Source organism: Desmodus rotundus, chromosome 12 (genome assembly GCF_022682495.2).
Source record: "Desmodus rotundus isolate HL8 chromosome 12, HLdesRot8A.1, whole genome shotgun sequence".
Lineage (NCBI taxonomy): Eukaryota > Metazoa > Chordata > Mammalia > Chiroptera > Phyllostomidae > Desmodus > Desmodus rotundus.
The window spans coordinates 47,971,616-47,996,250 of NC_071398.1; the positions used below are offsets into that span (position 1 = coordinate 47,971,616).

The window sequence follows — 24,635 nt, forward strand, 5'->3', positions numbered from 1 at the left end:
ACTGTAGGTTTTAGGTTCATGTGGTTGCAGAATCAGCTCTGCACATCAGGGGTAAGAAAATGCACATTTTATCGGTCAGAATAGCTCTGAATGTTGAAAAAAATGGAGTTGATAGAAGGGACTTTCTCACTAAATTGGTAAGAAGTCTTGCTATCATATTTTGCCATGTATAGTGTGTACTTTTTGCCCAAATTTTTGAGGGAAAAATAGGGATGTGCATTATATATGAGTAGTACTAATTCTGTATCTATATAAATGTTTTAATTCTTTTATTTATACTTATATATTAAAAGTGTAACTCTGGAAGGAGTTGTTTTATAAAATGTCTTGTACCATAATATATTCAAATATAAAGGCTAAAATTCCTTTATAATACAAAAAACAAGTATCTAAATGTAAATAAATTAAAAATTGAATTAAAAAATTAAAACAAAAGATTTTTTTCCTGGAAGTTGGGGCATAATACACGGCAAAACATGGAATTTAAATGTTCCGTTAGTGTACTAAACATGAGAGGTACTTGTGGGTTGACATTGGAAAAAGTTAATGGTTACTTATGATTATTTTCACATAATGATTTTCTTATTTATTTATTTTTGCCAGTAATTTCACAGCAGTAAGGACACGTCCTGTGTGCCTTAGTCACCAAATATCCATTGTTCAGTCCACATGATAGTCACTTGGCTGAGGTGCTCTCTTCAGTGTAGAGTTAATAGTTTTCCTTTATCATAAACAAGGGTCTGGCCGGGAATTATTGAGAGATGTGAAAAAGCTATCACATTTCCTTTTTTTTTTTTTTATTGTTGTTCAATTACAGTTGTCTGCATTTTCCCCCCACCATACCCCCCCTCCCAGCCAAACCCACCTTCCTCTCTTTCTTCTACCCTCCCCCTTGGTTTTGTCCATGTGTCCTTTAGAGTAGTTCCTGAAAACCCTTCCCCCCTTCATCCCATTATCCCTTTCCCCCTCCCCTCTGGTTACTATCAGACTATTCTTAATTTCCATGTCTCTGCTTATATTTTGCTTGCTTTTTTGTTGTTGTTGATTAGGTTCCAGTTAAAGGTGAGATCATATGGTATTTGTCCCTCACTGCTTGGCTTATTTCACTTAGCATAATGCTCTCCAGTTCCATCCATGCTGTTGCAAAGGGTAGGAGCTCCTTCTTTCTCTCTGCTGCATAGTATTCCACTATGTAAATGTACCTCAGTTTTTGGATCCGCTCATTTACTGATGGGCACTCAGGTTGCTTCCAGCACTTGGCTATTATAAATTGTGCTGCTATGAACATTGGGGTGCATAGGTCCTTTTGGATTGGTGTTTCAGGGTTCTTAGGATATCATCCCAGCAGTGGAATTGCTGGGTCAAAAGGCAGTTCCATTTTTAGTTTTCTGAGGAAATCCCATGCTGTTTTCCATAGTGGCCTCACCAGTCTGCATTCCCACCAACTAGGGTTCCCTTTTCTCCGCGTCCTCTCCAACATTTGTTTGTGGATTTGTTTATGTTGGCCACTCTGACTGGTGTGAGATGGTACCTCATTGTGGTTTTAATTTGCATCTCTCTGATGGCTAGTGATGCTGAGCATCTTTTCATAGTCTCTGGGCCCTCTGTATGTCTTCCTTGGAGAAGTGTCTGTTCAAGTCTTTTTGCCCATTTTTTAATTGGTTTTTTGGTCTTCCTGGAGTGGAGTCATGTGAGTTCTTTATATATTTTGGAGATCAGGCCCTTGTATGAGGTATCATTGGCAAATATGTTTTCCCATATAGTTGATTCTCTTTTCATTTTAATGCTGTGTTTTTTAGCCATGCAGAAGCTTTCTAATTTGATGAGGTCCCATTTGTTTATTCTTTCCTTTATGTCCCTTGCTTTAGGGGACATATTGGTGAAGATGTTGCTGCATGGAATGTCTGAGATTTTCCTGCTGATGAAAAAGCTATCACATTTCATCTGGACACTTTTGTTGTCTTTTTAATTTCTGTTTGCTTCGGAAAATGAAGGCCCTACATTTATTTCCTAGGGATCATTGGCTTTTGCCTTGGAGGATTTAATCAATGAGACCTTGTTCCTGTAAATTTTCATTATATTCTACACTTGTGTCACAAACATACTCCACTTTATCACTTTTCCTATTTTCAAAAATTTTTTCAAAAATCATATTTTAAGCATATGTTTAATTCAGTTAAATTTTTAAGATCTAGCTCACCACTAATGATGCACAAACATTTTCAAAGAAATAAAAGACTAAGAAACTCGAGCTCTGACTTCTTTTCTATCATTATGTGTATTTTTCTCTTTATCATGTTTATAAAACACAAAGGGTACCATCCACAGATTTACAGAATTGCAAAATCACCTTGTTTGTATTGAGTTGAAAATTCTGTTTTCCATCACTTTTCATTTATACCCAGTTTCCATATGTATGTCTGCTGTGTGCATAAAATGTTAACAATGGAGTTCCTTTGTCTTTTTGTGTAGTTTTTCTCATTTACAGAAACTGCAAAGTAAATCCAAGAGGTCTCTTTATGCATATTTTCCTGTGTTGTTTTTGAAAAATTATAGATTAAATTTATAGGAAAATTCAAGGTCTACCCTTTACTGTATGTTTCAGAAAATATTCTCATAACATACGAAGAATACTCTTGTTCTCTAACTATACTAAATTTTCAAATAAAATTGTGGCTGCTATTTCTTATTTCTTGAGAAATGTAAATTTTATAAAATTCCTCCAACTCAAAGTCATGTATAAATTATTTTCTGTCTTCCTCTTTATGCTATTCAGAAGTATGTCACATGGACTACAGACAGTGCGTCTCTAGTAAAAAGTGAGCCTGTTAGATTACTAAAGATACAGTGCCTAAAACTGTTAATCCCTTCAGTGTGTTTTGCATAGTCTCACATGGGTTTTGGTTGTCTTATGCAAAGGTTGTGGTTAACGTTGATCAAATTCTGTTTTCTAATTAAAAGAAAAAAGCATTGTTGCTATTCTTTTAATATCTTTCACCTGGAAAACAGCTTTGACACTATCATGTATTTACCTGCTGGCAGTGGGGTTACAGCTTAACAAGAAGCATAGACTGTACTTTCAAATGCCTTATGTCATGTACATTTTGATTTCTGAACCTGATGAATGTCCAAAAATATTTGCGAGACTCCTTGAAGAGACCATTTAAATTCAGCAGTGCTGAGATATAGTGCTCAGATGGGCTACTTTGGCAAGAATTGAGTCACAGAATTATCAGACACTTCATATTTAGGAAGATGTTCAGTGGAGTTTTGGTGCTCACTGAGTCTGCCCCTTGAGTATGTCACGTGTAGAAGTGGTAGGGTAGTAATCCAACATGATCTTAACTGGTGCACTGGTTCTTGGTCTTCCCTGGCAGTGCAGGGTCGGCCACCACCTATGACCTGTCCTGGGCCATTTGGCACCTGTTAGAGATCAATATGCAGATGGCTTCTGATTTTGATGGGTTAGAATTGCCCAGAAGAGGCCAAGATGTGATCCATCTGTGGCTAGTGCCAGGCCTGGGCCACTGAGTAAGAGGTACAGGGCATGCAGAGGCCAAATCCAACTTGTTTGAGAGATTTAGGAGAGTGTGAATCATGAGGCAAGATGGGCCATTTGTATGGAAAAGCCACTGGGCATGGCTTGGGTGGGTTCTTAAATTAAGTGGGGTGATATCCCAGGGAATCACTAGGACAGGGCTACAGTGTCAGCCAGGTAGGTGGAGACTCAGATATGGTGCCTGCCTTCTAGCTGTATGGTAAGGAGGGCTCAGCAAGGGAATAATGGCCACAGACAGGACTTGTGTGTGGCAGAAAGCTGCCCTTGTGGTGTCACAAGGCTAGAGGTCAGAGCTTGTGAGTCCCAGTAAGTCTGTGTACAGGCTCTTTAAGAGAAGGACTTGGACTTCAGCATCCCTCAGTCTCACTCAGTCATAATCCCCACTGGTTATGTAGTGTGATTCCTTTTTTATGATAGGTTTTCCAAACTTTGTTGATGAACTTTTTAGTTTTTATTTATATATTAGGTAAGTGAATGATAGTTTTTCGATCAGTATACTTAAGACATTGTAGGACTTAATTCAAATATAAGTCAGCCCTATGTCAATTGACATTAACATTATGTGCACATTTGTCTGGTTTTTTACCCTACCCTGTTCATGACTTGTTTCTTTCTGTGCTGGCTTAATGGTCAATGGTTGTTTGATCCTTTGAATTATGGAAATAGTCTTAATTTTACATCTGTCCGTGGCTGAATTTATATTCTCTTTATGTCGGATGAAAACTTTTCTAAACTGAATATAATTTTTGAAATGTTTTATAACTGTCTCTTTTAGATATTAGTTTTTATTTTAAATTTTTATGAAAAACCATGTGAATAAAAATCTACCATCCTAACTATCTGTAACTGTACAGTTAAGTCATTTAAGTATACTTGCTTACTTGTGCATCTGAATTCTGGTAACTTCCATCTCGCAGAAATATCATATGCACTAAACAACCACTTCCTCATTTGACTGAAAACCAAGGCCTAGAGAACTATCTTTTTTTTCTATTAGGTGGACTCCATTAAAACTCACCTAAGTAGAATCCTGTAGCATGTGTCTCTTTGTGACTCATGTGCTTCACTTAGAACATGTCCTCAGTGTTTGTCTTTTGGTTATCAGCTGATAACATCTTTTTCTATTTCCTGGCAGAGCAGTATTCCATTGTATATATATATAATACATTTTTTAAGTCTATTTATTTATCCATGGACCTGGGAGTTGTTTCTGCCACCAGGCTTTTGTGAATAATGCTACAGTTGGTACAGGTGTGCAAATGTCTTTTGCAAATCCTCACTTGAATCCTTTTTTTGGGGGGTATATAACCTGGAACCTTGGTGTATCTGGACGGCACTCTTTGACCATCTGAGCACATGGTTAGGCAGATTAAATTCTTTCTCTTAATTTTATGAATTTAGGTTTCTTTCATGGCTTGATACATTATTTCTTTATAGTGCTAAATAATATTTCATTGTATATCAGTTTTTTTTATCTATTCACCTGTTGACAGATATCTTCCAATTTTTGGAAATTATGAATGAAGCATCTATAAATAGTCCCTTGTAGGCTTCTGTGTAGATAAATTTTTTAGCTCTTTCGTTAAATACTATGGAGCACACTTTGTGGATTGCAGAATAAGTGTATGTTTAGTTTTGTGAAAATTTCCAAACTCTTCCCAGGCGGCTGTAGTATTTTGCATTTTCACCAGCAAGGAACGAGAGTTCCATTTGCTCCACATCCACAGCAGCATTTGCTGTTCTCAGTGTTCTGGATTCTGACCTTTGCAGTTGGGGTTTTGTGTTCCTTGAATATACATGTTGTTTAATTTTCATTGTTTTAATGTCCATTTCCTTAGTGACATAAGATGTGGAGGGTCCTTTTAGAGACTAATTGTTTATTTACTTATTTTTAATATATTATTTAATTTTAGAGAGGGGGAGGGAAAAAGAGAGGGAGACAAACATCAATACATGAGAGACACATGGATCAGTTGCCTCTCATAGGCACCCAACTGGGGACCTGGCCTACAACCCAGGCAAGTGCCCTGACTTGGAATTGAACTGGCAACATTTCAGTCTGCAGGCCTGTGCATGCTAAATCCACAAAGCTGCACTAGCCAGGGCTATCTGTATTTTTTAGTATGCTTTCACTTAAGGTGTTTGGCCTTTTTTAGTCAGGTTTGTTCTTTTGTCACTGTTGGGGTAGATGTCTTTGTATGTTTTGCATAATAGTCCTATAGATGTTTGCTTGTTTGTTTTTTATTATTTATTTATAGAGACACGGGAAGGGAGGGGGAAAGAGAGGGAGAAAAACATGGATGTGTGAGAGACACATCGACTGGTTGACTCTCAGACACACTGAACCAGGGACTTGGCCCACAACCCAGGCTAGTGTCCTGACCAGGAATCAAACTGGTGACCTTTTGGTTCAGAGGTAGGTGTTCAGTCCAATGAGCCAGGGCTTACAAATACTTTTTCTCAGCTCTGGCTTCTCTCTTTTTTGCTCATGATGATGGTTACCTTTTGTTTGTTTGTTTTCCTTAATTTTGATTTGAGACATGGGAATTTAAATGTTAATACTATGGGTTGAGAAACAAAGTTGGTTAATAATTTGCCTTGAACAACCCAATTAAAAAATGGGCAAAGGACTTGAACAGACACTTCTCCAAGGAAGACATACAGAGGGCCCAGAGACATATGAAAAGATGCTCAGCATCACTAGCCATCAGAGAGATGCAAATTAAAACCACAATGAGGTATCATCTCACACCAATCAGAATGGCCAACATAAACAAATCCACAAACAAATGTTGGAGAGGATGTGGAGAAAAGGGAACCCTCGTGCACTGTTGGTGGGAATGCAGACTGGTGAGGCCACTGTGGAAAACAATATGGAATTTCCTCAGAAAACTAAAAATGGAACTGCCCTTTGACCTGGTAATTCCGCTGCTGGGATTATACCCTAAGAACACTGAAACACCAATCCAAAAGAATCTGTGCACCCCAATGTTCATAGCAGCACAATTTACAATAGCCAAGTACTGGAAGCAACCGAAGTGCCCATCAGCAAACAAGTGGATCCAAAAACTATGGTATATTTACACAATGGAATTCTACGCAGCAGAGAGAAAGAAGGAGCTTATACCCTTTGCAACAGCATGGATGAAATTGGAGAGCATAATGCTAAGTGAAAGAAGCCAGGAAGTGAGGGACAAATACCATATGATCTCACCTTTAACTGGAACATAATCAATAGAAGAAAAAAGCAAACAAAATATAACCAGAGACATTGAAGTTAAGAACAATCTAACAATAGCCAGGGCGGGGGGGGGGGGGGGGGGGGGGCGGGGAGAGTGGGTAGAGGGGATTACAGGAACTACTATAAAGGACACATGGACAAAACCAAGGGGGAGGGAGGTGGGTTCACCTGGGGTGGGGTGGAGGGATGGGGAGAAAAGGCATACAACTGTAATTGAATAACAATTAAAAAAAAATAAATTGTTAAAAATTAAAAAAATAATTTGCCTTGAAAAAGTGTGCAGTATATAAAATTAAGTTAGTTTTATTTTTTTAATTTATTTATTTTTACTGTTACAATTGTCTGCAAAAGTTACTTTTAATATTCAATAACATGGAAGTTATATTTGCAGGGGTTTTTTTCATTTTTTCAATAAACACATAATAAGTCATGACTTGAATGACACACACTGAGATGCAATTCTTTTGACATTATACAAGGTCTGTTCAGAAAGTATCCAGATATGTAATATGAAAAAAAGAGACATTTATTGAAGGAGGTACAAAAAACATTGTATATGGGACAATGACACCTCAGTCCCCTTTAAAGTAGGAACCTTGGGACCTCAACCAGTTTCCCCAGTTGCCATCAGCTGCCCCGTCATATTTTCCTGCATGTCATCAATGGTGTGACATTTGACTATATTTCCTTCTTTATCTTTCCTTTGGATGTTATAACCAAAAAAACCCCAAATGCCATACAGTGTTTTCTTTTAGTGAATTAGGAGTTATTAGCTTTGATGGTACATTTACACAATGGAATTCTACGCAGCAGAGAGAAAGAAGGAGCTTATACCCTTTGGGAGAGCATCGATGGAACTGGAGAGCATTATGCTAAGTGAAATAAGCCAGACGGTGAGGGACAAATACCATATGATCTCACCTTTAACTGGAACATAATCAACAAAAGAAAAAAGCAAACAAAATATAACCACAGACTTAATTGAAATTAAGAACAGTGGGACAACTGTAATAGCATAATCAATAAATATATTTTTTTTAAAAAGATTAGGCACCTGGAAAAAAAAAAACAGTGTAACAATATCAAGAGGGGAGTGGGGAGGGGATAGTGGGAAGAGGGGTTTACAGGAGCTACTATAAAGGACACATGGACAAAATCAAGGGGGAGGGTGGAAGTGGGGGAAGGAGGTGGGTTTGGCTGGAGTGGGGGGGAGGGATGGGGAGAAAATGCAGACAACTGTAATTGAATAACAATAAAAATTAAAAGAAAAAAAACGTTATTAGCTTTGGCTTCAGGTAAAGAGGGCTGCATAGGCAGAGATGGCTTGCCTCTTTGCATAGCCACATCAAAACTACAACTAAGATACTGAATAGCCATCACTCAGAACCATCAGAAATCAAGTTGAATGAGAAATCTGACAACTACAGAATTAAAGAACTGGAAAGAGGGTTGCAGACGTGGAATGGGCTGGTCCCTCACCCACATATGGTAGATAAAAATTCAGGAGGGTTATCTAGGTAGTGAGGAGTCCCAGCCCCACACCAGGCACCCAACAGAAATTTCCCGTGCCAGGAAGATAAGTCCCCACAACTTCTGGCTGCATGGACTCACCTACTCAGACTCACTCCCTCTGAGCTCCAGCAACTGGGTGGCAGCTTGAAGAGCACCAGTGGCATACAGAGAATGAAGTGTCTGGCATTTATGCAGAGGTCATTGTCCCTTTTCTACACCATCCCTGCACAGATCCACAAAGCCAGTAAGCTGGTGCCATATCTGAGACTCTTATCAACCTGGCTAACACTGTTTGACTTGCCTTGGACATCCCCAAATATTCTGCCCCACCCAACTTATGGGCCCACCCATGCTGCTTTTCCATATGAATCAAACCGGCAACTTTTGCTTTGAGGGATGATACCAGCTGAGCCACACCAGACAGGGCCAATATTGTAGAATGAACTATTCTATATTTACCACAAGTGTTACTGGGATTCTTTGAGGTATTGCTTTGAATATTTAGATCACCTTAGGTAGTACTGATGGCTTACACTGTTAGCATTCCAATTTAGGATCATAGGATAAATATTTTTAAGGTGCTTAGTTTACTAATCCTCTCATGAAAAATCTACATAATCACCACCAATAAAGTCACTGAATTCTTTACTCTTCGTTTTTTTGTTTTTGTTTTTGTTTTTTGCCACCACCAACATTGGCCTGTATAGTCCCCCTGACCTTCTTCATTATGTTCTTGTGTATCTATCTCTGTTTTCTTGAGGTCTTCTCATATAAGCTGTCTTGCAAGTCTATGTTTGGGTTTCTGTCTGTATGTATAATCTATGCAATTGTAAATCATAAGAAAGCCAGTTGTCTTGCCACCACCAAAATGGGTTCCGAATCCAAACACATGTTGACATCTGGTTGGTCTTACACATTTTGGCTAATTTTTCTTGAATTTCTGTCTTGCATGCTGTTGCCTTCCCAGGATGAAGGACATTAATAACCATTTCTTTCTGATGAAGTAATCAGTTGGTCATGAACTTCCTGGTCAGGATAGTTACTGTGTCATTTATGATGGTGGCCGATCTTCAAGCAGCTAGGGAGGAAAACTGAATTTTTCATTTATTAATTTTTTAAAAATACAACCAGCAATATTTTATGCTTTTAATCCTGAAAGTCATGCACCATTTTCATGAAGAGAACTCAAATATTGTTTCTGCCCCATGCCATTATTAATTTAATTACATTCTTGGGTTTTTTGCATTAATTTACTATACAAAAACAACTAACATCATGGATTGATTTTATATTCTACCTTTAGAAGAATGTGTTTGATTTCTGCTGTTATTTTTTAAAATGTAGATTCTGTATGATTTTGCAGTACACAATTTTGTCACCTGTTAACAGAGATCATTTTTTTTATTGCTACATTGGTGGGGGTACTAAAAACGTTTTAAAGTTACAATATACTTTAATCAGATAGCATCCGTTGCTCTCTACTACTTGCCATCTCTGTCCAACTACCAACTTCTGTTATTGATATCACATTACATCTTTGTGTATTATAATGTAGATGTAAAAATTTATTGCTTGTTTTTGGTAAAGTTCTATAAAAGAAATAAAAATGATTTGTGTTACATCATTAGGCCACTTTTGATTTTTTATTGTGTATATTTTTGCATGTATAAAACTTATATGTTTATGTGCTTCAGTGTTATTTAGAATTTTATTACATTGAGGAGAATTTCCTTACTCATTTTTCATAAGGCAACTATGAAAATTATAGTCTTCAGTGTTATTGAGCTGGAAATATCTTTGTTGATCTGTTTTGTCAGATACAGTATTAGTGGCTCATAGTTTTTGTTCCTTTATTAGTTCATTATTTTATTTCAAGTTCTTTTTCATATGGTTTCTGCTGAGGAAGCCACTGAAAATTGTTGAGAAGCTGTCTTTTCCATGACAAGTTACTTTTTAAAATCTGTCAGGGTATTTGTGTGGTATTTGGGATATTTTGATTATCATAATCATTTCGATTCACTATTTTACATTCTTCTTCAAATTTAGTGAGCTGCTTGAATATGTATGTCTCTTTCATTCTCCAAATGTCAGAATCTTAAACGATTAATTCTTCATGTAAGCTATGTATCCATTTTCACTATCCTGTTTTCCACTTACTGTAGAAAGTGGTCCATTTGTTAAGTGTCCAGAGTTTCTAAAGCTGTCTTCACTATTCTACATTTTTATTGGCTTTCATGTGCTAAAATTTTTAATGGACTCTACACAAATTTTGATATTCACCAACTTGGTCACATCTTTTTTTTTTTGATGATTTCTCTGTATATTTAAATGTGGGTATTGTGTTTTCCAGCTTCCCATTTCTGTTTGGTTTATTTTTAGTTTTCTCTCTTTTCATTTTCATTTTGGTCATTCATAGATTAGTGATATTAAATAGTTGTCATAATTTTCTACTTTTCTGTTTTAAAGTGGTTATTTTCAGTTCTTCAGGTAATTATATATTTCAATTTATATAGTGTCAATTTTTGAACTTGTATTGAGATTTACTGATTGGACTTTGGTTTTCTGTTTGTCTGTCTTGATATGTTAGTTAAGGTCAGAATTATAAACAACCACTAGGCTTTAGGAACTGGATTTCTATAAGTTAAAAGAAATAACAATCACCCCTAGTATAAATTCTAATTTCTGTAAAAACAGTTTTAGGGATACATATTTGTTTCTGTGTGTATGTAAGTTTCAAATTTAAAACAGTTTCTGTTTCTTTTTCAAAGGTAATAAACGTTTATTCATAGCAGTCTTTAGTCTTGCAGTTTCTGTGGAGGGTGAACAATTACTTTTTCTTTTTAGTAGCCACTACAATGCATTCATCAAGTACTGCCATGGTATTAGCACTCTGTGTCTTGCAAAACAGAAGCACATATTTTGAAAGTGTAACAAAACAGTGAGATCATTGAACATACTGTACCTTCCATCTGTCTAGAAAATAAACTGTGAATAGGGAGTTTTCTTATACTATTGCCGTTGTGTGCCCGGGGATGTGAGCACAATGCTTGCCAAGTGTTAGCAGATGTTTGTTCCTCTTTTATGTGACTTTCTCATTGTACCTTTCTCAGTCTTGCTGTATATATTTAATTTTTTTGAAGTACTCAACAGTGTAATTTGTTTAAAAATTCCTTGTAAGTTCCTGTGAACCTTTTTTTGCATCTTTCAGCTGTGTCATCTGAGGACAACCAGGACTTCTTGCAAAGGTCAGGAATAGAAGATTTATTCTTTAAAGCAACACTGGTAAGATATGAAAGGTGTGACTTTGAACCTGATAAGGAAGTGTGTGACAAGAAAAAAGGATATTAAAGGGAGAGAACTAACTGGGATAATTATTTACAATAAAATCCTAGTTACCTAAAGAAGTGAAAAGTACTACAAATTTGGGAAAACTCCCACTTTAAGTCAGATATGTTTGCAGATCATGTTACCAAATGTGAACACTGATAACAATTTTCTAAGTGTATATATTCTTCTAAAGGCATTCTGGAAAATCTAGAAACTCATAATTTGTGGTGTGGATAATCATTTGAATTGTTTAAATGTAGAGTGGGATTAAATTTTCAGTTAATTATTTGTAAAACTTAGTGAATTTTAATGCACATGTAAAAATTTTTTTTTGACTTAAAACAACAGACATTTATTTTTCACAGCTCTGGGAAGTCCAAGATCAAGTTTCTAGCATGGTTAAGTTCTTGGTGAAGGCCCTCTTCCTTTTTTAAAAAATATATTTTTTATAAGTTTTTATTTAGAAAATTTCCTTTTCAATCTGTTTTGTACTGTACAAGTTTATGTCACCCACCCTTCCAGTAGTTTTTTTGAGGACTTTTTTTAAAATGGAAAAATAATAAGAGGACCATCTACTGAAATGAGTTGGGACCAGAGTCAGTTCCTGTGTGGCAGTTGTTCAAAGCTGGCCTCATAGAGCCTCACAGACACCACACAAAGGAGTCTGGGCAACTGGGCTTCCCTCTTGTGAGGAAAGAACTGAGCAAATCCATCTTCTAGTTTGTAAAAATAGTCCGAATTCCATTAATATGTTCCCTGGCACTCTTCTTATACTTCATATATTGAAGGCACCTCCCTCCTTTATGGCTGTTTTTAGCAGGCAAAGAAACAGGAAGGAATATAGAAATATATACATACCTTACATATGTATAGATACATATTTGGGGGGGTGGAAGGAGAAGAGAGTCACGTAAACCTAAACAGTCATCACATTACCCTAAATGAGCCTGACATTAACAAAGAGATAATAAATAACATCTAGGGGATAAGTGACAAGGGGGGGATAACAAGAAGGGAAAGAACACACATTTAACTATTAAATACACTTCTGTATTTGTTTGGCAGAGTTCAGGCCAGCCCCAGGCTTCTGCACTTGCCAGACAGGTAAACTGATGATACTCAAAAAATAAAAAAATAAAAAGCATTCAAGTGGAGCTCCATACCACAGTTTTCCTTCAAATCACATGGTCCACCAGGAACAGAAACTTTGGCTCTGCACATGTAAAATTTAAATGTGATCAATTTAGCTGTCCCTTTATTAAGGATTACTATACTTCATTGAGAAATAATGTTTTTCTTTTATTCCAATTTATTAAATTTTTATGAACTTGGGAGCAGTTTTTAATATAACCAACATGGTTTAGTAGGGATCACAGAATGGTTATTTGGGAATAAGTGTACATGTTTAGGGAAATTATAGGTATCACTAAAGTCCTTTCTATCTTCAATGAATAACAGAGTATATATAATAAAGACAGAAGTTATGAGTGCAATGAACACTGGAAGAATTTTACCCACAAGTCAAATATTAATAAACATCAAAATCTTCATCTTCCAGAGAACCATTATAAAGGAGGAAAAGTCTTTGATCAAATGTCAAATCACAATACACATCAGGTTTTTCCTATTGTAGAGAAGACAGACAAACGAAATAAATAAGTCAAGTATTTTAAGCAATCATCAAACTACTGAATAAAAGAATATTCCTGTCGGGGAGGGGGTTTACAAATGTTTACTGTGTAGGAAAGATTTCAGGGGGATATTTAATCTAAGAAGACTTTTTAAAAAATCCATACTGAAGGAAAACATAAAGAGTGTGGTAGGACACATAATTGGTTTTCAGGTCTTACTTTACATAAGAAATTTTATACTGGACAGAAGCCTTATATGTGTACAGATGGTGGCAAAGCATTTCAGTGGTGCTCAGCCCTTAGTAATCAGAAAATTCATACTAGAGAGAAGCCATATAAACATATAGGATGTGACAAAGCCTTTAGTGAGTCCTCAACCCTTATTAAACATCAGAAAATTCATATTGGTGAGAAGCCTTATAAATGTAGAGAATGTGGCAAAGCCTTTCACTGGTCCGTAACCCTTACAAACTATCAGAAAATTCATACTGGAGAGAAGCCTTTTAAATGTACAGAATGTGGTAAACCTTTTAGCACATCTTCAACTATTATTCAACATCAGAAAATTCACACTGGAGAGAAGCCTTATAAATGTGGAGAATGTGGCAATGTCTATACAGAGCCCTATAACCTTACTCAACATAGGGAATCCATACTGAAGAGAAGCCTTATAAATGTAGAGAATATGACAAAGCCTTTAGGCAGTACTCAACCCTTAGTCTACGTTGGAGAATTCATACTGGTAAAAAGCCATATATATGTAAAGATTGTGGTAAAGCCTTTAGCTAATCCTCAAGCCTTAGACAACATCAGAAACACACAGGAGAGAAAGCTTATAAGTGTAGAGAACATGGTAAAGCAGGTAATCCTCAAGCCTCACTCAACATCAAAGAACTCATACTGTATAGAAGCCTTGTATATGTGGAGAATGTGGTAAAAACTTAGGCAGTCCTCAAAACTTAGTCAACATCAGGAAATTCATACTGGAGAGAAGCCTTATAAAGGTAGAGAATGTGGCAAACCTTTTAGGGAGTCCAAGCCTTACTCAATATTAAAGAATTCATAGTGAAGAAAAGCCTTATATATGTAAATAATGTGAGAAAGCCTTTAACCAGTCCTCAGTGCTTACTGATCATATGAAAAATTATACTGGAAAGAGACCTTTTAAATGTTGATAATGTGATAAAGCCTTTAGCGTCTTAGTTCATACTAAACTTCCGAGAAGTCATACTGGAGAGCAGGTTTATAAATGTGGACTCTGTGGCAAAACTTTACGACATCAGGTCATTCATACTGGAGAGTAACCATATAAAGGTAGTATATGTTCCAATTCTTTTAATCCTCAGTGGTGTCTTACCCAGTGTGAGAGAATACCTTCTGGAGAAAAACCATACAAATGTCGATATGGCAAAGCTTTTAACCTGTGTTCAAGACTTACTCAACATTGGAGAATTAATGTGGAGGGAGACAAAGCTGTGAAGTATTTAACAAGAAATTTACCATAGTTCAAGCCTTGATGAACATCAGAGAATATAAAACAAAAGCTTTAAAATGTCTTGAATCTGGTAGAAGTTTTAGTTCTTGTTCTTACCTTACTCAACATCTGATCATACTGGAGGAAACTTAACAAATATAAAAAATGTGGTAAAACTCTACCCATTCACTAACCTTACTTAACATCAGAATTTATTCTGAGAAATAGTAGTCAGAAAACAAAGATTTAAACACTTTTTTCAACATTCACAACTTATTTGGCATGTGAAAATTCATACTATAAAAAAACCTTTAAAAGGGAGATTGGCCCTAGCTAGTGTAGCTCAGTGGATTGAGTGCGGGCTTATGAACCAAAGGGTTACCAGTTCAATTCTCTGTCAGGGCACATGCCTGGGTTGCAGGCCAGGTCCCCAGTAGGGGATGCATGAGAGACAACCACACATTGATGTTTCTCTCCCTCTTTTCCTCTCTTCCCTTCTCTTTAGAAATAAAATCTTTAAAAAAAAAAACAAAACAGGGAGATTGTAAGAAATCGTATAGTTGGACCTACAGCTATATTGCATTTCACAGAATGTGCAATGGTGTGGAATTCTAAGTGTATCATAAAGAATCAACAACTGCTGTTAAAAATACACAGTTCCCATAATCCCAAATAATTTATGCCAGAATGTGGCTTTAAGATGTAAAAAAATTAGGAAAGTATGTAATGGAAAAAGTTTCAAAATATCATAATTCACAGTTGAAAATTAATGATAGCTTTCAGGTACTGCTCTAAATCAGAATACTTTAGAGAATCATGCAAAGTTTAAAAACATAGATCATTACTTTTTAGTGTGCTTCAAAATGTCAAGGCTGGGGTGTTTAGATATGTATAGTTACTTAGAATATATAATTTATATTGACATTTGAAATAGTTTGAGAAGGAAATGTTAAATTGATTCCACTCTCATGTCACTTGATGCTGCTATGTTTTTATTCCTGGTGTGTGTCACATCAGTGGGTTTGTTGGTGCCTTAACAATTTGTGAACCTCTTATATTAGATGGGTTTCACTCATGTCTCCTTTTCCACAGAAAATCGAGGATATTGTAATGCACAATGTATGAAAAAATCTAAATGAAGTTGCTGTTTAGGTTGACTAAGAATTCTGTGGCATGTCACCATGGCAGTCATTTTGCATTATATTTTGCATCCTATTTTGCATTATAGTAAGACACAGGAACATTATCAATTTTAACTACTTTTACAAAATACACTTTAAAGAAAATAAGATGTCAATTTATTAAAATCCTGATGTATTTCCATGGTATTCATAGATAGAAGTGATTAATGTTAGTTGATGTGGTTGGAACAAAAAAGTAATCACGGATATGTGAGGAAATATGGATAGTTCATCCCTTAGGGCATAAAACTGTTGTACGTCCATGTTTGCTAAATAGCCTCCAGTTACAAAGCCAAAAAAAAGCTGTGCTATGCGATCATTATATAACAAGAATAGTAATGCTTAACGATTGCAGTGCGTATGTTGACAAATGGTAATAATCGGACTGATTATTTAGATGCTGTGTGAATTTACCATATTTATTAATAAAGGTGAATGAACATGAAGGTGTTTGTATCTCTAACCTTCCCCAAGGTTGTAGGTATATGCCATTTGGTAATGCAGTGCAATTACGTCACTAGCAATTTCTTCCCTCAGTGACCTTAGACATTAAATAATGTGAAAAATTCATCACTATTGATATATTTTTATTGTACCTAATGAAACATTATGATAGTTACAATACAGATGACATGTGTTTTTTGTAGAGTTCACCTAAGCAACTTTAGGATATTGCTGTCATGGCATTTATTTTCTGTAACTAGGAGCCTTGAACTACCACTACGTTTTCCTGAAATTTCATGCAGTACACCACACCTCATAGAGTCACAGTTCAATATACTTTCTTGTCCCAACTCACTGACAGCTGCTGTGACCAACAGTCTGCAGAGTTCTTTCAACCTCACCAGCAGGACGTGCATGCAGTCTTCAGCAACAAATAGCTTTTGACTTAAACCTTTTCAAAGTTAATAGGAAAACAACTTAGTTTCTAATACATGTGACTCACATAACTGTATGCTTTTACCTTAAACCTGTTAAACATCTGAAGCAATGCTGCTGCACAAATGAAAAGCACACAGGCACGTTTCACTTTTTAAAATTTGTTTTTCATCAAAGGCATTTTTCTATACCAACAATGGACTATCAGAAACAGAAATCGGGGGCGGGGGGGGAATCCCATTTGACATAACAAGAAAAATAAAGTACCTAGGAATAAACCTAACAAAGGAGGAAAAAGATCTGTACTCAGAAAACTACACAACACTGAAGAAAGAAATTAAGGAAGACACAAACAAATGGAAGCATGTACCATGCTCATGGATTGGGAGAATTAACATCATCAAAATGGCCATACTACCCAAAGCAATTTATGGATTCAATGCAATCCCTATTAAAGTACCCATGACATATTTCACAGATACAGAACAAACATTTTAAAAATTTATATGGAACCATAAGTGACCCCAAATAGCTGCAGCAATTTTGAGAAAGAAGAACAAAGCAGGAGGGATCACAATACCTGATGTCAAACTGTATTACAAGGCCACTGTAATCAAAACAGCCTGGTACTGGCATAAGAACAGACATATAGACCAATGGAACAGAACAGAGAGCCCAGAAATAAACCCAAGTCTCTATGGTCAATTAATATTTGACAAAGGGGGAAGAAGTATACAGCAGAGGAAAAATAGCCTCTTCAACAAATGGTGTTGGGAGCTCTGGGCAGCTACATACAAAAAAAGTGAAACTCAATCACCAGCTTACACCATACATAAAAATAAATTCAAGGTGGGTAAAATACTTAAATATAAGTCATGACACCATAAAAGTCCTAGAGGAAAACAGGCAGGAAAATCTCGGACATTCCACGCAGCAACATCCTCACAGACATGTCCCCTAAAGCAAGGGACATAAAGGAAAGAATAAACAAATGGGACCTCATCAAAATAAAAAGCTTCTGCATGGCTAAAGAACACAGCATTAAAATGAAAAGAGAATCAACTATATGGGAAAACATATTTGCCAATGATACCTCAGACAAGGGCCTGATCTCCAAAATATATAAAGAACTCACACGACTCCACTCCAGGAAGACAAACAACCCAATTAAAAAATGGGCAAACAACTTCTCCAAGTGTCATGGAGCAGACACTTCTCCAAGGAAGACATACAGAGGGCCCAGAGACATATGAAAAGATGCTCAGCATCACTAGCCATCAGAGAGATGCAAATTAAAACCACAATGAGGTACCATCTCACACCAGTCAGAGTGGCCAACATAAACAAATCCACAAACAAATGTTGGAGAGGACGCAGAGAAAAGGGAACCCTAGTTGGTGGGAATGCAGACTGGTGAGGCCACTATGGAAAACAGCATGGGATTTCCTCAGAAAACTAAAAATGGAACTGCCTTTTGACCCAGCAATTCCACTGCTGGGATGATATCCTAAGAACCCTGAAACACCAATCCAAAAGGACCTATGCACCCCAATGTTCATAGCAGCACAATTTATAATAGCCAAGTGCTGGAAGCAACCTGAGTGCCCATCAGTAAATGAGCGGATCCAAAAACTGAGGTACATTTACATAGTGGAATACTATGCAGCAGAGAGAAAGAAGGAGCTTATACCCTTTGCAACAGCATGGATGGAACTGGAGAGCATTATGCTAAGTGAAATAAGCCAAGCAAATACCATATGATCTCACCTTTAACTGGAAACTAATCAACAACAAAAAAGCAAGCAAAATATAAGCAGACACATTAAAATTAAGAACAATCTGACAGTAACCAGAGGGGAGGGGGAAAGGGATAATGGGATGAAGGGGGGAAGGGTTTTCAGGAACAACTATAAAGGACACATGTGCAAAACCAAGGGAGGGGGATGGAAGCAAGGGAGGGACGGGGGGATTGGGGGGAGGGGGGGTGGTAAATGCAGACAATAGTAATTGAACAATACTTTTTTTTAATTTTTTTCAATTACTGTTTACATCTGACATTATTTTGTATTAGTTTTAAGTGTGTAGCCATGACTTTAGACAATCACATTTTACAGAATTTTACCAGTAATGTTTCCAATACCCAACACATTATTATTACAATATTACTAAATATATTCCCTATGCTGTACTTTACATCCCTGTGACTATTTTATAACTGCCACTTTGTACTTTCTAATCCCCTCACCTTGACTCTTCCCCAAACCCCTTTTCTCATATAACCCATAGTCTATTTTATGTTTCTGTGAACTTGTTTCAATTTTCTTTATTTTGATTTTTATATTCTAGTTATAGGTGAAATCATATGGTATTTGCCTTTTCTGAATGACTTATTTCACTTAGCATAATACATGCCAGCATTTTTTAAACCTGAAAAACAAACATTGGAAGCAAAGTAAGAGATCCTAGCACCTCCCCAGGCCCATCCACACGTGCCACTCAAGCACCTACTCATTGTCACTGCGCATGCTTGGCCTCTGGTCAGGCCCCGCCCTCTATTGATAGCTCTCTGCAGGGACTCCGCAGAGAAATGCTCCCTTTTCCCTCCCAGCGCGGTTTTGTGTGGGCTGAGGAAGGTGAGGTCCCACAGGAGGGGACACAGTGCAGCCATAGTGGTTTTTTTCTGGGACACACCTGCGTTTCCCAGCCCCACCTTTTTCATATGGTGTCTATTGGGCATCTTGGCCTTTAGAGTCCCCGCAGCGGCCCTGTGGTCCCTGTAAACGGGCGGAGCGGTGAGGGGCCGGGCGCTTCCCTCAAGGTTTAAAACGGCTGCCAAATTACTCACTGATTTCCGCTTTTCTGCCTTCTCTCCACCCTAGTAGTGCCTATAGTATCCATCCCCTTCTTACCCTTCGCTGACCTCTCTGCCCGTCAGGCGCCATTAACGTCCTCTCAGGAGGTGGATTGGCAGCCCACACCCTCGCTGTCCAGGTCTCTGGGAACAGCATCCCCACCCGGCTCCCGGGGAGCCTTTTTTTTTTTTTCTTTTTGGCTCTGGGATTCTGGCAACCCCACCCCTGCCCGGAGACCTCCTCCGCGTCCCAATCCTCGCGTCCCTGTCTAGCCCAGCCCTTCAGCTTCCCTTGGTAGTTGCATCCGTGCCTGGAGCTGGATCCAGGGCCTACCTCGTGTCCGCGCACCGGAGGTCCCCATCGCTGCGTGTGTAAGAAGGTGTCAGCAGAACGGCGAGCTGATCTGTAGAAAGTGGTGGGAAAACTCACTCGTCTGTTTCTGATAGCAGTTTACGGTCTTTGCGTTTCCCCTTTAGCAGTGGGTAGGCCGCACTGTCTCTCCCTCCCGCAGGAGATCGTTCCCATCTGTGTGGTTCGGGCACAGGAAGGGGGGATGTGGATAAACAGCATATTTCCACTTTCCAGATTAACTTTTTTTAAATTAATTTATTTTTATTCAGTTACAATTGTCTGCATGGGGTGGAGGAATGGGGGAGAATATCCAGATTAACTTTTAAAGGCACTTGCTGAGTAAGGAAGAAGCCCGGAAGAGGAGGAAGAGGAAAGCAAGAGTTCAGCAATGGCTCTTTCTCATGCAAAGTCATATGCTCAGTAGTGCCTGTCTTCCCTGAAGTGCCCTTTGATTGGCTGATCTCTGACTATGAATTGTCCTGCCTCACATTTTTGTATGCATTCAACCTGGGGCACATTTTATTAATTTATTTTTAGAGAAAGGGAAAGGAAGAGAGGGAGAGATACATCAATTGGTTGCCTCTCCCTCACCCCTAACTGGAGACCAGACCCACAACCCAGGTATGTGGCCTGACTGGGAAATGGAACCAGTGACCTTTCTATTCACAAGCGGGTGCTAGGTCCACTGAACCACACCAGCCAGGGCATGTCAGTGCACTTTTAAAGTTACGTGTGTTACATAACTTTTTACATTTTTTAGGTTCAATTCTAAAGCCCACCAACTAAGTTCAGGTGTTTGCTGAGTCAACTCATAGCTTTAGACCTGAAGTGAATTTTTTATAAACTCAAAATGTCTGTGACACATTTTCTTCTCTGTAAGGTGAGACCAGATCTTTCCCAGCGAGCTATTAACATAAGAAGTTAATGTATGGAAACCATTTACATTAATGCTTAGAATATAGGACAAATTCAAAACTTTTAGTTATTACTATTGTTATTCTCATCACAATTTCTTTAACATTTTCTTTAAAAATATATTTATTTTTTAGAGAGGGGAAGAGGGGGAGAAAGAGAAGGAGAGAAACATCAATGTGTGGTTGCCTCTCATGCGCGCACAACTGGGGACCTGGCCTGCATCCCAGGCATATACTCTGACTGGGGGTCAAACCGGTGACCTTTTGGTTCGCAGGCCAGTGCTCAATCCACTGAGCCACACCATCCAGGGATGGAAGTGTTTTTTATCATGTAGGTTGCTCTTCTTTCTATGGGGTTGTATAGGGCCCATGAGACATTACTAATGCTTGACCAGGAAAATCCAGACTGATTATGTTTCTAAAAGAGGTTGAAATTGCAATTAGATCTGACATTAAAACTAGGATTGGGCCCTGGCTCGTGTGGCTCAGTGGATAGAGCACTGACTTGTGAATAGAAAGGGTGCTGGTTCAATTCCCAGTCAGGGCACGTTCCAGGCCAGGTCCCAAGTAGGGGGTATGCGAGAGGCAGCCACACATTTATGTTCCTCTCCATCTCTTCCTCCCTTCCCCTCTCTCTAAAAATAAAAATAAATTTAAAATCTTAACAAAACTAGGTTTGGTGGCTTCAGCACAGAGTGATGCCATTTTGGGCCTGTGGATTTATGTTTAACACAACCCTTAATTCAACATATCTGGCCTCTTCAGATCTGAAACTTATTCAGAGGCCCTGAGGCCCAAGAATCCCAACCAGCTGTGTGCTTACACAGCAAGTTAGCCTGAGAACATGGACTGCTGCCCAAATGCCCAGCAAGAGCAGAGGGTGCCTGCCATTACCCTTCCTCTCTGGGGAGCTAATTCTGTAGCTTCAAAACCTCAGTCCAGACCCTGGGGATCTTGGGAATTTATTACAGCATCCTCCCTTGGAAATCTCCATTCAGGTTTTTCTCCTCTTGCTATAATACCCACACAGACAGAAGGATCCTACCCAGAAGCTGCATACAGCCTGCAGATTGGGGATCTGAACACTTGGGGATCTCAACAGAGGACCAGCCTTAGTTGTCAGGATGGGCCGACAAGCCAGGAGAAATACTTTTTGGATTTTGAAAGATCGACAAAGACTTAGAGCCACAAGTTCACAGAGGGCAGGGCCCCCGGATTTCTCTCCAGATTATGATCAGTGACCTGGTGCTCTGCTGGGATCTCCTGCAAGTCAGAGCAGGATTCCTGAATGGAAATGAGCACAGACATTCACCCTGTGCTTTCAGGGACCAGACTGTGCCTTACTGCACCATCAGGAGCCAGGGAGATCCTTCAACAATGCAAAGTCCAGACCCACATAGAATTGTAGTCCAAACCATGCTCACCTGTAAACTATGAAATGAGGTGGAGGCCGCTTATTGCAGACAACCTTGCATTTAAGGGTCACGGCTTCAGCTGGACTTGTCCAGGCTCTGCCTGAAGCCGCAGAGTTAGCGTGGGTCTCTCCCACTACTTGGGTCACTATGGGAACATCAGGTCAGGCTCCGTCGGGTGTGTCCCCCTAGCACCAGGTAGTTTTGGGATTTGGATGCCCTGTGCAGACTGGGGACAGACTGACACCAGAATCTGAATCTGCTTGCCTGTCGGAGGAGGAGAGGGGTGATCACCCAGGACCCAGCAGGTTCAAAGCACTATATATTTTGGTATCTCTTGCCTTTCTCATTAAATTATTTGATTCAAGAGTCTTCCCCCAGCATCTTGTTTTGCGTTTCTGCAGACCCAGTAGTTGCTCAAGTTATAATAAAGTAAATACATGTATACATCATGAAATGATTACAACAATCTTACTAATGAACATACCATTAACTCACGTGGTTACAATTTGTGTGTGTGTTCAGGACATTTAAGGTGTACTCTCTTAGCCAATGTCAAGTATAATACCCACTATAATTAACCAGAGTCATCAAATTGTAGTTCAGGTCTCTGGAATTTATTACTCTTGTATAACTGAATCTTGTGCTGCTGGGCCACATCTCCCATTCCCCCTATAGCCAGCTTTTGGCAATCACAATTCTACTCAGTTTTGATGAGTTTGACTTTATCAGTTCCACATGTGAGACCATATGGTGTTTGTCTTTCTGTGTTGGCTTACTCCGCTTAGCAAAATGCCCTCCAGGTTCATCCATGCTGTCCCAAATGGAAGGGTGAAGACTGAATATCATTCATATATATTTTTCTTTATATTTTCATGCGTACATTTGTTTCTCCATTCCTCCTAGACACCAGGGAAACAATAGTGAGATGCCACTTCCCACTTTCTAGAATAGGTAAATTTAAAAAGAAAATAAAACCTGTAACACCACATTTTAGTGAGCATGCCGAGAATTTAAATGATCCTGTATTGTTGATGGAAGAGGAAAAGTTACTTCCAGTTGGGAAAACTGTTTGGCTTTTATTTGTTTAAACTTTTACCTATCATAAAAAAAAAAAGTGTAACCACAGCAATGACAACTCTGAACTTCTCATCCTATGCCTCCCTCCTGGATCCCTCCATTCTTCTTTCTAAAAATATTTTATTTGTTTATTTTCAGAAGAGGAGAAGGGAGGGAGAAAGAGAGGGGGAGAAACATCCATTGGTTGCACTTGGCCCCAACTGGGGAGCTGGCCCGCAACTCAGACATGGGCCCCGACAGGGAATCAAACCAGTGACCTTTCGGTTTGCAGGTGGGTGCTCAATCCACCGAGCCACACCATCCAGGGCTCTCTCTATTCTTACTTATCTCCTATTGTATACTGGCATTATTTTAAAAATCAATGATATGGAAACTGAAGGAGCAAGAAAGGCAGGGCCCAGGATCTTGGTGCTTATGGTTATTATGGTACTCCTAGTGCCCACCCTCCAGGGTGGTATGAGGATTAACTCACATAATATGGGTGAGGCTCTCAACACAGTAACCATAATAATCTCGTGAGCACATAGTAGTTGCTCAATAATCACGTGAACACGTAGGCACACATTTTCCAAATAAAGACTTGCCCAGATGTTACTGCTTTGGCCTTCTGGAAAGCTTAAAGTGCCAGCAAAGCATGTAACCCTTGAGGACTGTGGTCTTTACTGGGAACTAACAGGAAACAGTACCCTCTTTACTGGGATCTCAACAGAAATTGGCTTTGTTGAGATAAGATGGTGGGCATGAGGGCTCAGGTGTGCGGAGTGGTGCTAACAAGAAGTGCAGGGGAGCCACACCTGCTGACAGGGAACTTGCTAAAGATGCCAGCCAGGACCCCTCCACCCACCCCCAGACACGGGGAATCAGGGTTCCTTCCTGTGGGTCCTGGAGCACCAAGGGTTGTACATGCATGTGGAACACGGATATGCAAAGTTTCCAACCATGCTCATCAATCAGATTAATAAACGTCACATGGTGAGTTTGAAGAACATCACCACCTGTGCCCTACCCCCAGAGTCTGTTGGTCTGGGGCTAGCCTTGGTCTTTTAAGAAGGTGATTCGAAGGTGAGGCCAACACTGGGCAGGAGGGCTCCAAACATGTTTGTGAACGTTGAGCACAGCCTTTGGTTCAGGGAGATAACAAGGAGTGGTGGCCTGGATTCGGAAGAGGAGGAAACGCGGGGCATGCTGTTGGTGTGTGTGGGTGTCTGTGGGCAGGGAAAGG

The 24,635-nt window shown here is 38.8% G+C and overlaps 2 pseudogenes; one reads left to right on the plus strand and one right to left on the minus strand.

The window, feature by feature from the left end:
- Positions 1–8,957: 8,957 nt before the first annotated feature.
- Positions 8,958–11,190, minus strand: LOC112321280 (small ribosomal subunit protein eS24 pseudogene; annotated as a pseudogene).
- Positions 11,191–13,526: 2,336 nt separating this feature from the next.
- On the plus strand, positions 13,527–14,445 carry LOC139440473 (zinc finger protein 675-like; annotated as a pseudogene).
- Positions 14,446–24,635: the final 10,190 nt, after the last annotated feature.